This window comes from Dasypus novemcinctus, chromosome 9, assembly GCF_030445035.2.
Source record: "Dasypus novemcinctus isolate mDasNov1 chromosome 9, mDasNov1.1.hap2, whole genome shotgun sequence".
Classification (NCBI taxonomy): Eukaryota; Metazoa; Chordata; class Mammalia; order Cingulata; family Dasypodidae; genus Dasypus; species Dasypus novemcinctus.
In genome coordinates, this window is record NC_080681.1 from 113,002,740 (window position 1) to 113,017,451 (window position 14,712).

Here is a 14,712-nt window from a genome sequence, read left to right on the forward strand (position 1 = left end):
CAAACTGGCACTAAGCAGGAGCAGATCTACAAGTCCCAAGAGCTGGGTCAGAGGGGCAGAAAGCTTCCTCAGGACTGGCTCATGCTGGGCAATCAGCAGCGGTTTACTCGTGGCCTGTCACATCTACAGCTACTGCTCTGTGACATCTGTCAGCCAAAATATTTTCTCCACCCACAGAGAAAGGAAAGGATGACCTCTGTGTTACAGGAAGAGCAGCACAGCATACTGTCAGCTTTAGAGAAAGCTCTTACAAGACAAGCTATACAAGAAAGATGCTTACTTCTTATGATTCCACTTATCCCTTTCTGAATGTCCAAGTTACATTCTGATTTTGAAAACAAAAGCCAGGCCTATTCCTACTTCTTAGCTCAGCAAACACCAGTCATAGCTCTTATCTCTAGATCACACTTACTTTATTTTTTAAGATTTATTTCTGCCCCCCGCCCCATTATCTGTTTTCTTGTGTCCATTTGCTGTGTGTTCTTCTGTGTCTGCTTGCATTCTCAGCAGCACCAGGAATCTGTGTCTTTTTGTTGCGTCATCTTGCTGCCTCAGCTCTCTGTGTGTGCAGCGCCACTCCTGGGCAGGCTGCACTTTTCATGCGGGGCGGCTCTCCTTGCACAGGGGCATCCCTGCATGGCAGAGCACTCATTGCATGTGGCAGCACTGCGCAGGGGCCAGCTCACCACACACCTGGATTTGAACACTGGGCCTCCTATATGGTAAGACACTCTATCAGTTGAGCCACATCTACTTCCCCACACTTACTTCTAGCAATTATCTCACCTTTCTCAAACGCTGATTACTGAGCACTAAATTGGTCAATCACCACAGAATATGTTTATTAAGGACCAAACTTTAATATTTCAAGGGCATCTCAAATGAGTTACAGAGGCTTCCATTCATGCCACCAGTGAGAATCAAGAATTCTGTAAGTCAAGGCTTTTTATCTTTTTTTTTTTTTAATCTCTTTGGCTACATAAAAACATTAAAAACATATCACTGGGAATGGATGTGGCTCAAGCAGTTGGGCAACTGCCTCCCACATGGGAGGTCCTGGTTTTGGTTCCTGGTGCTTCCTAAAGACGAGGAGCAAGACAAGGAGCCAATGTAACGGTCTTTGAGATGACACAACAAGGATATACAATGAGAGACATAACAAGCAGGGAATGGATATGGCTCAAGTGATTGGATGCCTCCCTCCACATGGGAGGTCCCAGGTTCAGTGCCTGGCCCGGTGCCTCCTAAATGATGACAAGCAGTCACAGAGAGCACACAACAAACAGACACAGAGAGCAGATGGCAAGTGCAAAACAAGGGGAGGGGAAATAATTAAATCTTTAAAAAAAAAAAAAAGGCATATCACAAAATACAAACAAGGAGGCATTCAGCAGAACAAAAACAAGCTCCTAGAGCCTGAAGCAGTAGGCTGATTGACCCAACAAGAGTGCGGAGAAATTCCTGGAGTTCACTGTCCCAGGAAATAAAGCTGCCTCAGTCAAAAAGAGGCCCAGATATAGGCTTTGAATGATTCCTATTACAACCAAAGGCAAGCTCAAAAAAAATAACAGGTTCAGATTTCCCACAGTTGCAGTTGGATCTGGCACCAAAGAGAGGCTTTGGTTTACTTCTCACATGCAGTCTGAGCAAGAGGCAAGCAGGGAGACTTAGCCAGTGACTCTGATCCCAGGCTGACATCTCTGCACCAGAACTTTGAGCTACTCTGGTAGGACAGCCTGGAATTGTTCCTGCACCACATTTTCATGATCTGCTCCTTGGTGTGAATGTAGGGTCTCAGCCACTGTTCTGCAAACTCCTGGAGATGCCTGCAGACATCCTTTGGCCCAGCTGCATTTTCACAGCAGAACTGCCTGAACCTCTACTGGGAAACTACAGGATTGGGAGGATTCCTTTGGAAGATGAAATCGAGGTCCTCCAGAGAGCCTTCATGGAGGTTCTCAGGCGGGAGCCCTGCAGTCTTTAATGGAACCTGGACTGGGGAGCCTGTATTAGGACAACTTCTGGCTTCCCAGTCATCATTTCATCTGGAAGTGACCTCATTTGAACATTCTCGACTTCTTCCCTATTTCTTGGGTCTCGGGGTACCCTTCAGTCTCCATTCTGGACGTCCATCTTCTAGGCACAAAGAAATAAATCAGGATCAGCAAAATCAGACTGCAAAGGCTGCTAAAACCTTCCTGATCTCATGAATCCAGTTCAGACCCAGGCTCCCACAGCCTTCCATCCTTAATAGAGTTTCTTACTAAAGTTACTGGAAATTATATTTGCTTTCTTCTTGCTGGAGCAAAGCTTCAGAAAATTTAGACTATGTGTCAATGGTTTACCAAAATGGAAAATGTAGATTCCCAAGCAGAAAGAAGAACGCTGACTTTGCTAACAGGAGAATTTTATCGATTTTTTCCATTATGAAGTATTTTGTTAAAATAAAGCAAATAAAAACTATATATGCACATGATGTCATATTCACAAAGCAATTTGTAAAGAGGTAGTGAATTAGAGGGGAAAACATCTGTTCATTTACTTCTACCCTGATGCCTCCTACCGCCCCCTACACCTTTCAGCAAGTGTAAAAAGTACAACTTCAGGAACTATCATAAAGGTGGGGCCTAAGGCTTAGGAAAAAAGCCTCCATTAAGATCAAAATGGGAAGCTCCTCCATTTGGTGTATGAGAACTTGTCAGAATCCTAGTAGTCTGGAGTCCCAACCCTTCAGATGCTCAGAGAGCACCTCTTATGAGTAACAAAGGATTATGAAACTAGCTGCAGTGGGGAAAAAAGGGAGGGGAACAATTTAAACACTTCCAGGGAAAAGAAAAACAAAGGTTTGCTTCACTTGGGTTAAGGGCCCAGAGTCCAAAAGAGGGGTTATTTACAGAAAAACCACATCCTAGTATTAATTTATAAAATAAAAATTTAAAAGACCACCTATTTCTTCAAATGACAGAACAGAAATGACTAAATTAATTCTCATTCAGGGAATGTCTTGACATAAGTACATTCTTGCCTTAAGAAGAGGTATAACTCCTATGATGCAGCCATTTCTTCTTTCTTTCTGAGATCATCTCTTTTTCCAATAACACTCTCCACCACCCCACCCCATCCCTTACCCAAAGAACTAATGGCTCCTTCATCTACCTCACAGGTGTACTGACACTTAAATTCCTCCCACTTCAGTTTCTTTCAATCTGTTTCCTGGGTAAAAAATGACAGAGGCCAAGGATTGCTAACACTGACTCGCTGCCCTGTGTTAACTAGTTCCATGCACCTAGTCACCTCTTTGCTAAAGGTTCCCTAATCCATTTTCTAGAACCTTATAGTTTGGACATTCTAGGGGTGTACCAATTCCTATATTTCTATCTGGATGCTTGCTCAGTCAGTAGGGTGTGTTCTTCCCCAAAAGTAAGTGGTTACTAACCTAGGGTGATAAGGGGAAAAAAACACACAGAATATCCCCACTACTCAGGGATGCCTTGGATAAGACAGAAATATTTAGTCAAGGAAAGGTTGGATAAAACATTGTGGGAAAGCAAAACTTTGAGAACCTAAGTGACCATCAACAGGGAAATTATTTTTAAAAGTATGGTTCTGCCACTCTATGAAATATTGTGCAGCCTTGCGAAGAATGAAATAGGCCTATTTGTGCTGTTTAGTATGATCCAATCTGAGGAAATTAGAAATGCATACCAAAAAAAAACCCACCAAAAAAAAAAAAAAAGAAAAATAACAAAAAATGCATACACATAAGCATTTATGATGTAATATATTCACAAACAATGCCTGAAAGATTACCCAAGAAATTGTATTTACTTCTGAAGGGCAGGGACAGTGGAGGAAAGAGGGAGACTTTTTCATTTTATATCTTTATTATTTGATCTTTTCCCCCACTACAAACAAGCATTACTTTCATGATAACTCAAGAGGAAGGAAACTTTTCAGGCATTCCCCTCCTGCCCCAAACCCTTCAAAGTGAAATCCCCTCACACACCCAGGAAACACGCTTTTGTTAATTCTTCTAGTTCCCAGCACCACAGGTGTTTACGACCCCAACTTCTAGGGAGAGACTCAATTGCTATAGGCCAGTGTTCATGGTTTGCTCTGGAAGATGTACCACAATTTACCAAGCTTTTAAATCCTATCACTTTTAGAAGGTCACCTGCCAAACACAAAGCTTACCCCCACCATCTGTCACCTCACCTTCTGAGCATTTAATTCATATCTGACCTTGTGCTCAGCGTTTTACATACATTCTCCTCTAGGTGATCCTCTTAGCCACTCAGGTTAAACTCTTGATACGGCTCTCTACTGCCCCAGTCGTCTCCATTAACAGAAGCAGCTGCTGCCACTGTTACATTTTACTGGTCAGGCACCTCGCAGCTTTCCCTCCGCAAATCCTCCCGATAACCAAGTGGAGGAGATACTGTCATTTTCGTTCACAGATTAGCAATCTGAGCCTCAGGAGAGGGGCCCTGTACAAAGCTGGGAGATGGGGACCCCGTCTGCGGAGTAAAGGCATCGCCGGCGTCTCACAGGGAGCTGAGGACTCTTCCCAGCAAATGGGCGCGGCTCAGGGGACCTAGGCACGTCTGGAAAACGGACTTCCGAGGCTCCAAAACTGGGATATGCACCTCCTGCGCCGAAGTGAGGCTGACGGCCACGCCAGCCCATGGAGCCCGCAGGACTCGCTCTCCCCGCTCCCAGAGCCGGCCGAGCCTAAGCCGTCCACTCCCAACGAGCGGCACGCGGGAAAGCCGGGGACAGGGGGAACGTTCACCTGCGCAGGTGCCACCCCTGAAGACTGGGGAACCTCGGTACCCGACTCGGGAAAATGGATAGCACACTCCAGCGCCGAGCTTCGTAGCGCGCCGCCGGAACCGGAAGCCACGTCTCCGCTCCCGGATGTTGGGCGTTTGCTGTGGAAGGGGATAAAGAGCAGCGGGTCGGGTCTCAAGCTCAGCCAACTGTCCGCAGCTTCGTGTTCTTAAGCCTTAGTGGTCTTTTGGTCTGCTGCGTTTCTCAGGCCTTTTTTTTATTTTTTATTTTTATTTATTTATTTTTAATGTGCAGAGCTTTGGGTACAACCTAGGTGGTTTTTTTGTTAGGGAGTTCTCTTTCTGAGCTGTGCTTTGCCCAATTGCAGAGCGGAAAGAGGGTGAAGCAGGACTTTGAGATACTCTAGGGCAGGAGTTCTTAACCTTTCTAGTTCCATGGACTCCTTTGCCAGTCAGATGAAAACCACAGACTGCTTCCTAAGTCCACGCTATAATGATAACATGCTATATTATTATTTAATAAACATCACACTCGTACCAACATGTCCCTACAAGAATAACGTGTTTTTGAATTTCAATTTAAGTTCATGGGCCCTTTGTTCAGAACCCCTACTCCAGGGGCTTGTTGGCAGCTGAGTCAATGTCCCACAGTAAGGATACACCCTTAAACTTTTGTGCCGCCAGAAGGAATGAAACCCAAATAGATGGATGGCTGCTGTTTGGAAACAATGGTCCTGAGGCAGGCTTGTTTAAGGAATGGGAATTCAAATCTAAAACCTGGCAGAATAACATGGCAGTGAAACACATGGCCATGGAACCCCGCCTAGAAACCAGGGCCAGGGAAGACCCCATCAGAAGGCTGCTGGAAGAACCCCACAAGAATCCTCCATATGGAAGGAAATTTTTGTCTCGTGTCAAAGGAAAGGCCCAGATATATTTAATGGGCCTTATCATTGGATGCCCCATGGGAAACTGATGGGTGGGGTGATCAATCAGAACAGCAAACAGTTGGAACCCCTGCCCCAAACATTAGCAAGGGGAGGAATGAATTAATGGTTTAAAAAGTAACACTCACTGGCCAAAACTCACTCTTTCTGCCTGGAGCAGCCTGCAAGTACACCTGAGTACCTGTAATCTGTTATTTTCTCCTGTTTTTATCTTCTTCTTCCATTTCCTTAATAACCTAACTAAACCAGCATGTTCTCTTTTTTGGAAGATTCCCGCCCCCCCCCCCCCCCATCTGCTGTGTCCATTCACTGTGTGTTCTTCTGTGTGTGCTTATATTCTCATTTGGCAGCGCTCGGGAACTGATCCTGGGACCTTCCGGAGTGAGAGAGAGGCGACATTCTCTTGCACCACCTCTAGTTCCCTGTCCTGCTAGGTCTCTTATTGTCTCTCCTCTGTCTCTTGTTGCGTCATCTTGCTGTGCCAGCTCTCCACGTCAGCTGGCACTCCTGTGCGGGGAGACATTTCCGCACAGGGTGGCACTCCCGCTTGAGTCAACTTGCTGCACAGGCCAGTTTGCCTTCACCAGGAGGCCCTGGGCATCAAACCCTGGACCTCCTGTATGGTAAATGGGAACCCAACTGCTTAAGCCACATCCATTTCCCACCAGCATGTTCTTAAATTCTTTAATGTAGCAAAGTCAAGAACAAAGAGGAATCTGGCTATTGTCCTGCCTGAAACCCTGTGGAATCACTCCAGTTGAGGCAGTGGGCACAGTCTACAAAGTAGGCCCTGCCACAGTGTACCCAGAGCACACTGGGTATCCATTGGGGATTGACAGTCTATCCAGGGAGAGACCCTACGTGTGTAGGGGGTTAAATCTTCGCCCTGTGTGACTCTTCCCCAACACTTTCCAATTGCCACCAGAGTGCACTGTAGCCTGATGGTTAAGAACTGAAGCTCTGAAGTCATACTTAACTGCTTGGAGTCTGAACAGATTTGTTAAGTGGCACAGTCAATAAAGCAAGTGCAGGGATGCTAACCAAGGCAGCCTAGCTCCACCATTAGCCACCTTGTTTTAACCCTGAAAGGAAGAGATTTGGCTGTTAGGGAGAGGCATTCAGGGGGATCAACCCACTCTCCTTCCAAGAGCCTATCCAATGGTATGCTAGGAGATTAGGAAGGGAACCAAAGACCCTTTGCTGGGGAAGCAGATGTGGCTCAAGTAGTTGGGCACCTGCCTACCACATGAGAGGTCCCAAGTTCGGTTCCCAGTGTCTCCTAAAGAAGACAAGCAAGACAGTGGGGCAGCGGGGAGACAGCGAGTTGATGTGACAGGCAGGAGCAGCAAACTAACACAACAAGATGATGCAATGAAGAATAACCACAAGGAAGCACAATGAGAGCTACAACAAGTGGGAGTAGAGGTGACTCAAGCCATTGGGTGCCTCCCTCCCACATGGGAGGTCCCGGGTTCAGTTCAGATTTATTACACACAGGCTCAAAGGGGAGTCAGTCTCCAAATTCTGAGCCCTGTTTTTCAGTTTTCATAGGTTTATATAGGATTTTATATGGGATCAGCATGACTTTTGCTCATTGGCTATTGCATTGCTAGGCAAAATTTTGCAAGTGGGGTTACAGAAGCAGAATACAAGTGCAAGGCCGTGCTTTTGCAGGCTGATTTACAGAAGGCAGAGCAGGAGTGGCTTGTTAGATTACAAAAGTGGGAGGCAGGAGTCGCTCGTTTGATATCCTCCTGTGAAGGCCATGTTCTCACAGGCTGATTTACAGAAGCAGGGGCAGGAGTGGCTTGTTAGATATTTTTTCTGCAAGGTTATACTTTTTATTTCTCAACAGGACTAGATCAGTGGCTTCCAACTACCCCTGGAAAGTTTCCTTGGGGAATACTTCAGAAAACTAGGGGTACTGGGGCTCGGCCCCAGAGCAGCTCCAATTTTGCAGGTTTATAAATTTATATGGAAGTGTATATGTTGCAGTTCTGCATAAGATTGTTGTATTATTCAGGGTAAAATTCAAACTTTGGTGAAGGAGCCTTGCCCCACGGCACACGAGTCACTGTCAGCACTGCATCTTGGGTAAACCATGTTCCAAACCTTGAAGAGCGTATGTGTGTGTGCCCTCCTTCCTTTTGCCTAGTTGGACCATTAGAGCAAGATGGGTCACAGGCAGCTCTAGTGGAGCCATCCACGAAAATTAGGCCAGGGTTCCTGCTCTTGCTGCATCTGCTTAAACCGATGTGGTCTCATCTGGAAATAACCATCTCACTACACACCACTAATGTTTCGGTCAGTATGCGCAGGATATACGCTTCATAGGTTGGATTAAGAGATCTTCCCTGAATGTACTGTCCAAAACATCTACCTGACCAAAACAAAGCTAGCTCTTAGTATACAAAATAAAACTAAAAAAAAAACTAAGAAAAAAAATTCAAAGTTTGTACTTTGCCCCATCCCCCTCATCTTTCCCCACCCACTCTCCTGTTCCCTCATTCTGCTGCAGGCACACCGGCCTTGTTATTTTGCAAACACAACAAGCTCAACTTCATTTCTATTGCTGTTCTCTGCTTTCAGTGCTCTTTCCTAAGACCTCTTCATCCAGGTTCCAACTCAAGTCGCCTCTTCAGAGCAGCCTTGATACTGACAGCCCCCCCCCCCCGCCCCATTTTACGGGCACCCATCCATTCCCTTTCTAGCCTGTTACCTTGCTTTTGTGATTACTGTTTATTTTTTATCTCATCCACTATAACAGGGTCCACAGGGCCAAGGACCTTGTCTATCTTATCATCACCATATCCCTAGCACCTAAAACTGAGCATAGGCTGGGTTTGTTGAATTTGTTGAATGAATGAGTTAATGAATGAAGAAAAGGCTTAAATTTTGTTGAATTTTGTGATAGAGCCAATCTGATAATGAGCACCAGGAACAAACGTAGGTTTACTAACCAGATGTAGCAAAGGAGACAGCACATCAGAGGAATCACGGGGCATCTCATAAAACAAAGCAAAAAAAAACAGGATTTGGAAGGAAGGGTGAATTTCAGGTGAAACTGAAATGAGGCAGCATTGATAAACTCAAAGCAAACCAGGCTGTGTGAAAGGGATTAACATCTACCTTCAGCTGAGAAGCTGGACTCAAGGTCATGTTTTCTTGGACACCACAAAAAAAGTTAAATATAGACTGTTGCATCCAAAACCCCCTTATCTGAAGCTCTGATCTGAGTTGGAAATCCAGGCTGCTGCTCTGTATCAAATCTGGGTCAGACCCACTAGGCAAGAGTGAGATGTCCTCACTGACATGATTTCAAACAGCAGAGTTTTTGACAGTCTGCTTTTAGAGAGCAAGGTTTCTCAAAACTATATCTTTAGGGAAACGGACTTGGCCCAGTGGTTAGGGCGTCCGTCTACCACATGGAGGTCCGCGGTTCAAACCTCGGGCCTCCTTGACCCGTGTGGAGCTGGCCCATGCGCGGTGCTGATGCGCGCAAGGAGTGCCCTGCCATGCAGGGGTGTCCCCTGCGTAGGGGAGCCCCATGCGTAAGGAGTGCGCCCCGTAGGAGAGCCGCCCTGCGCGAAAGAAAGTGCAGCCTGCCCAGGAATGGCGCCGCCCACACTTCCCGTGCCGCTGACGACAACAGAAGCGGACAAAGAAACAAGACGCAGCAAATAGACACAGAGAACAGACAACGGGGGAGAGGGGGAATTAAATAAATAAATAAATCTTTAAAAACAAACAAACAAACAAACAAAAAAACTATATCTTTAGTGCTAATCGACAAAAGTTTTGGCCGATTCATAGTGGGTATGAATCCCTTGATGCCTCAATCATCTTGATCTGAGGACCGATGTGAGTTCATCTTCTGGTCCCACTGAGACACAGCTCCCTGCGCTCCACCTCACACGCTGAGCCAGTTGGCCCTGCAGGTCACTACCTGGGTGCACTGTTGGCATCCCAGCTGGGCTATGGGCTCCTTGAGGCCTGGCCTGAACGGGTCATCTTCCTCTGCTCCACACCTGGCACAGAATACCCCCAGGTGCTCTGTCAAAATGACACAGCAGATGTATTACAGAGGTGGGAGTGTGCATGAGTTTTAAAAAATCTGTTCCCAAAGTGGAAGTTTCTAAAATATGATCAGTGTTAATGTTTTGACAAAGAAAAAGAGAATGAAATCGATGACTCTTTTAAGATTAAAAAAAGAATTATTGGGAAGCAGATGTGACTCAAGCAACTGAGCTGCCACCTACCACATGGGAGGTCTCGAGTTCGGTTCCTAGTACCTCCTAAAGAAACAAGGAATACAACAGATACAGCAAATGCAAACAACAAGGGGGTGGGGAGAAATAAATAATCTTTTTAAAAAGTGAATTTTTGACACTTCTAAAATGAGAACTAAATTGTTTTTACCATGTAATTAAAAAGAGGGCATTGCAATGCTGATCCTTTATCAATGTTTTAAATAACCAATTTATTTTATTTATTTTTTGAGGTACCAGGGCTGGGGATTGAACCCAGCACCTCGTGAGAGGCCAGCACTCAACCACTGAGCCACATCAGCCCCCCGAGTTGGTTTTTTCATTTGCTTACTTGTTGTTTTTGTTTTTTTAGGAGACACTGGTGACCAAACCCGGGACCTCCCATGTGGGAAGCAGGCATTCAACTGCTTGAGACATATCTACTACCCTCAGTTTATTCCCACCCCCCAGATGGTAGGTCTGTTTGCTTGTTGTTGTTTTTCTGCTCCCTGTTTGCACTCATTGCCTGCTCATTGCTTTTTGTTCTTTATCTGTTCATCGTCTGTTTTCTCTTTAGGAGCACCAGGAACTGAACCCAGGACCTCCCTTGTGGGAGGTGGGCACTCAACTCCTTGAGCCACATCTGCACCCCTCAATTTATTTATTTGTTTTTAGTTTTTTTAATTGACTTTTAATTGTAGTAAAATATACATAACATAAAAATAATTTTAAGCATTTTAAGTGGGCAATTATCTGATAAGTACCTTGACAATACTGTGTAACCTTCACTACTATCTATTACCAGATTGTTTCCATCATCCCAAACCAAAACTCATATTCATTTAGCAAAAACTCTCCATTCTCTGCTCCGCCTCCCCCCATCCCTGGTCACCACTATTCTGCTTTCTGACTCTGTGAATTGCTTATTCTAAGTATTTCATATAAAAGCAATCATAGATTTGTCCTTTTGTGTTTGGCTTATTTCGCTCAAAATGATGTCTTCAAGGCTGTAGCATGAACCAGCACTGCACTGCTTTTTATGGCTGAATAATATTCCAGTGTATGGAATATTTATCCATTCATCCTTTGATGGACACTTGGGTTGCTTCCACCTTTTGGCTATTGTGAATGCTGCTGCAATGAACAGTATTGTACAAATATCTGTCCAAGTTCCTGTTTTCAGTTCTTTGGGGTATATACCTAGGAGTGGAATTGCCAGGTCATATGGTAATTATATGTTTAACTTTCTCAGGAATAGCTAAGTTGTTTTCCACAGTGGATGTACCATTTTACATTCCCACAGACAATGTAAGAGGGTTCCTATTTCTCTGCCTCCTTACCAATACTTACTTTCAGCTTTTAAAACAATAACCATCCTAGCAGGCAGGAAGTGATACTTCATTGGAGTTTTAATTTGCATTTCTTTAATGGTTAATAGTGTTGGGCAGCTTTTCATATACTTATTGACCATTTGCATCCTCTTTGAAGAAATGTCTATTCAAATCCTTGGGCCCCCTTTTTAATTGGATTGTCTTTTTTATTTTGTTGAGTTGTAGGAGCTCTTCATATATTTTGGATGTTAAAACCCATATCAGATAAATGGTTTCCAAATATTTTCTCTCATTCTGTGAGATAATGTCCTTTGCTGAACAAAAGTTTTAAATTTTAATGAAATCTCTTTTATTTTTTTTCTGGTTTTTTTCCTTTTGTTGCTTGTGCCTTTGGTGTAAAATCTAAAAATCCATTGCAATTAGTCCATTACTGCTTTTTATTCAGTGTACCATTTTGATGGCCTTTTCCTTCCTTTTCTCTATATTTTTAAGTTATTTCCTTATTTCTTATTTTCTTTGTAATTACAATTAACATCTTACCCTAATAGCAACCTAGTTCAACTAGCACCAACTTAGTTTCAGTAGTACACAAACTCTCTACTATATATCTGCCCCTCTCCTTTATATTATTATCTTAGATTGCATCTTTATACATTGTATGCCCATTAACATAGATTTAAAATGTTTTACGTAATTTCCTGTTAAGTTATATGGTATGTGTGCTGTGGACGCAGTTACAAACCAAAAATATAATAATCCAGGATTTTTTTCCCATGTAATTACCTTTACCACTCTTCTTTATTTCTTGTGGCCTCAGGTTACCATCTAATGTCCTTTTATTTCAGTCTGAAGGACTCCCTCTAGCATTTCTTGTAGAGCTTGTCCTGCTTCTTAGTATGGCTTATAATTTTTTGTTGGTGTCTAGGCATCTGTTTATCTTGATGGGCTTATTTGGTTGATCAGCTTCTCTTTCTACTCTAGGGTTTTATTTTGTTTTTATTTTTGTGTGAGTGGTAAGTCTTCTCGTTGACACTTTGTTCCTCTTATTCTATTTCCTTGCTGTTGTCTATGTTCCCTTGGAAAAAAAATATTAGGACCAGAGAAAAGGAAAGAGATTAGAAAAGAACAAGAATAATAGTAATAATAATTAAAATGGTAGAAGAGGAACTGTACATGATCTAGGAAAATAAATAATTAACACAAGTAAAAAAAAACATAAGAAGTACGCAGAAATAAGAATAAGAGTGGAATAGAAAAAAATGAAAGAAGAAACAAAATAGAGAAAAACATACAGGGAAGCAGATGTGGCTCAAGTGATAGGGTTTCCTCCTACCATATGGGAGGACCTGAGTTCGATTCCTAGGGCCTGCTGATAAAAAAAGAAAAAGAGAAAGCGTGCCTGCACAGTGAGCCAGTACCTCCATGGCAAGCCAAGTGCCCATGTGTCAGCACGGCGAGCCAGTGCCCATGCAAAGGAGTCATGCAGCAAGATGATGACACAATAAAAAAGAGACCAAGGGGAGAGTCAAAGTGAATCACAGCAGAAACCAGGAACTGAGGTGTCATAGGTGACAAGGAACCTCTCTCCACATCAGAGGTCCCCAGCATTGAATCCCAGTGAATCCTAGAGGAGAAAAAATGAGAAGAGAAGACCAAAAAAAAGAGAAATAGATTCAGAAGATTACACGGGGAGTGGACACAGACAGCAAAATAGCAGGGCAGGGGCGGGGGGGGGGGGGGGAAGGGAGGGTTAGGGCAAATAAGTAAATACATTTAAATATATATAGAATGAATTAAAAGGCCAGAATGATGAGAAGAGAAGAAATGGAGAAAAAAAGAGAGAGAAAGAAAAAAAAATTGAAGGCCAGACAAAAAGGAAAACAACAAAAAACAAGACAGAAAAATGAGGGAAAGAAAAGAAATAAAGTAGGTAGAAAACATAGGTAAAAGGAAAGAAAGGAAACAAAAGGGAAACACAACAAACAAGAAACAAAACAGCAACAACTAAAAAAAACACACAAAACAAAACAAATCACCGAGGAAAAAAGAGACTTACCTCTTAGGCTTGCAGTCTACCCTCCACAGGTGATGTACTGGGCTTTAGCGAATAAAATAAGAAAAAGAAAAAAGGGAACCTTTGGAAAATAAAAAATAAGAGATCCAAGAAAACCTAAAACAAAATAAAGATGTCTACATGTTCCCTGCACAAGGTATCAGCTGGCACCTGATAACCCAGTGGCTTACTCTCTGGAAGGAGACCCAGGAATCAAACCAAGGACCTTGTACGTGCAGGCAGGAATTCCACTGAGCTAGCGGCTGCACGGGCTGACGAGGAGACTCAGAGAGCTCCCAGGCTCCGTGCGCTCCCTTTCCCTCAGGCGGTTAGACTTCTGCAGTTTGCCCGGGCCTGGCTGATGAGGCGCCTGTCTCCCCCGAGTCTTGTTCCCCCCTCTCCCTGCGAGGCTGGGTGTGACAGCCTGCAGAGCAGATCCCTTCCACGATTCAAAGGGGCCCAGCAGGCCACACGCACCGCAAAGAAACCGCTCTCCCCCCTCGTCAGACCCCCTTTCCTCCCAGGGACCGCTCCCTCCCACTCTCTGCCCTGAGGGTGGGGGATTTGTGCCCTTTCCAGCCAAAGGGGCAAGAATCTCAAGGTTTTCCTTTGGCTTTATCTTTCCAGGTCCCTCCTGGAGGAAGCAGAGCACTTTCCCGTTCTCTATATAGCCAAGGCCGCTCCCTCAGATAGGTCCTTGCCCTTCCTCCGCTCTCGGCGGTGAGCGCGTCGGCTCTGCCCACCTACGCCGACGCCATTTTCCCGTCGTGGTAATGAACTCATTTCAGCTTTTCTTTATCTGTAAATGTTTTAATTTCACCTTTTTCATGATTCAAGGATTTATTAAGTCATACATGCAAAACATACCTCTAATGGCATTAGCAAAAGAGCTACGTAAAAACACTTCACAATTCTGCAACTGTCAATTAAAAAAATTTTTGTTCTAGAGGTTCTAAGTCCCAACATTGTATTCCTGCCAGCGGGTAGTGGGTAAGATGTACAGAACGTCGTCAGCGCTACGCTGAGCTTGCAGAACCTCACAGACCCCAAGGAACATTCTCAGGAAGAGCGAGAGGGGAAGCACGTGTTCGTGACGGGGAGGTAAAGGGTGGAGTCAGTATTAGTCAAGGTACAGTGTTGGTCAGCGGGCAAGACAGTGATGTGAAGAACGGTCAGAGTTTAAGAATATCTAAACTATTTAAAAAACTGTAAAGCTATATACATGATTTTTACACCTAGTTATGAAAGAAAGTACATATTAGCTTTGAATAAACTTACAGTAACTTACAGAAATGCACTTTTACTAAACTACAAAACAACAACATTCTAATGGACTATCAGAAA

General features: G+C 44.0%; 1 long non-coding RNA gene across 1 annotated transcript; it reads right to left on the minus strand.

The window, feature by feature from the left end:
- Positions 1 to 391: 391 nt before the first annotated feature.
- On the minus strand, positions 392 to 4,904 carry LOC131279822 (uncharacterized). Its single transcript, XR_009187293.2, has 2 exons — positions 4,793 to 4,904; positions 392 to 2,136 (listed from the first exon to the last, which is right to left on the minus strand). It is a non-coding gene; the product is annotated as an uncharacterized lncRNA (long non-coding RNA).
- Positions 4,905 to 14,712: the final 9,808 nt, after the last annotated feature.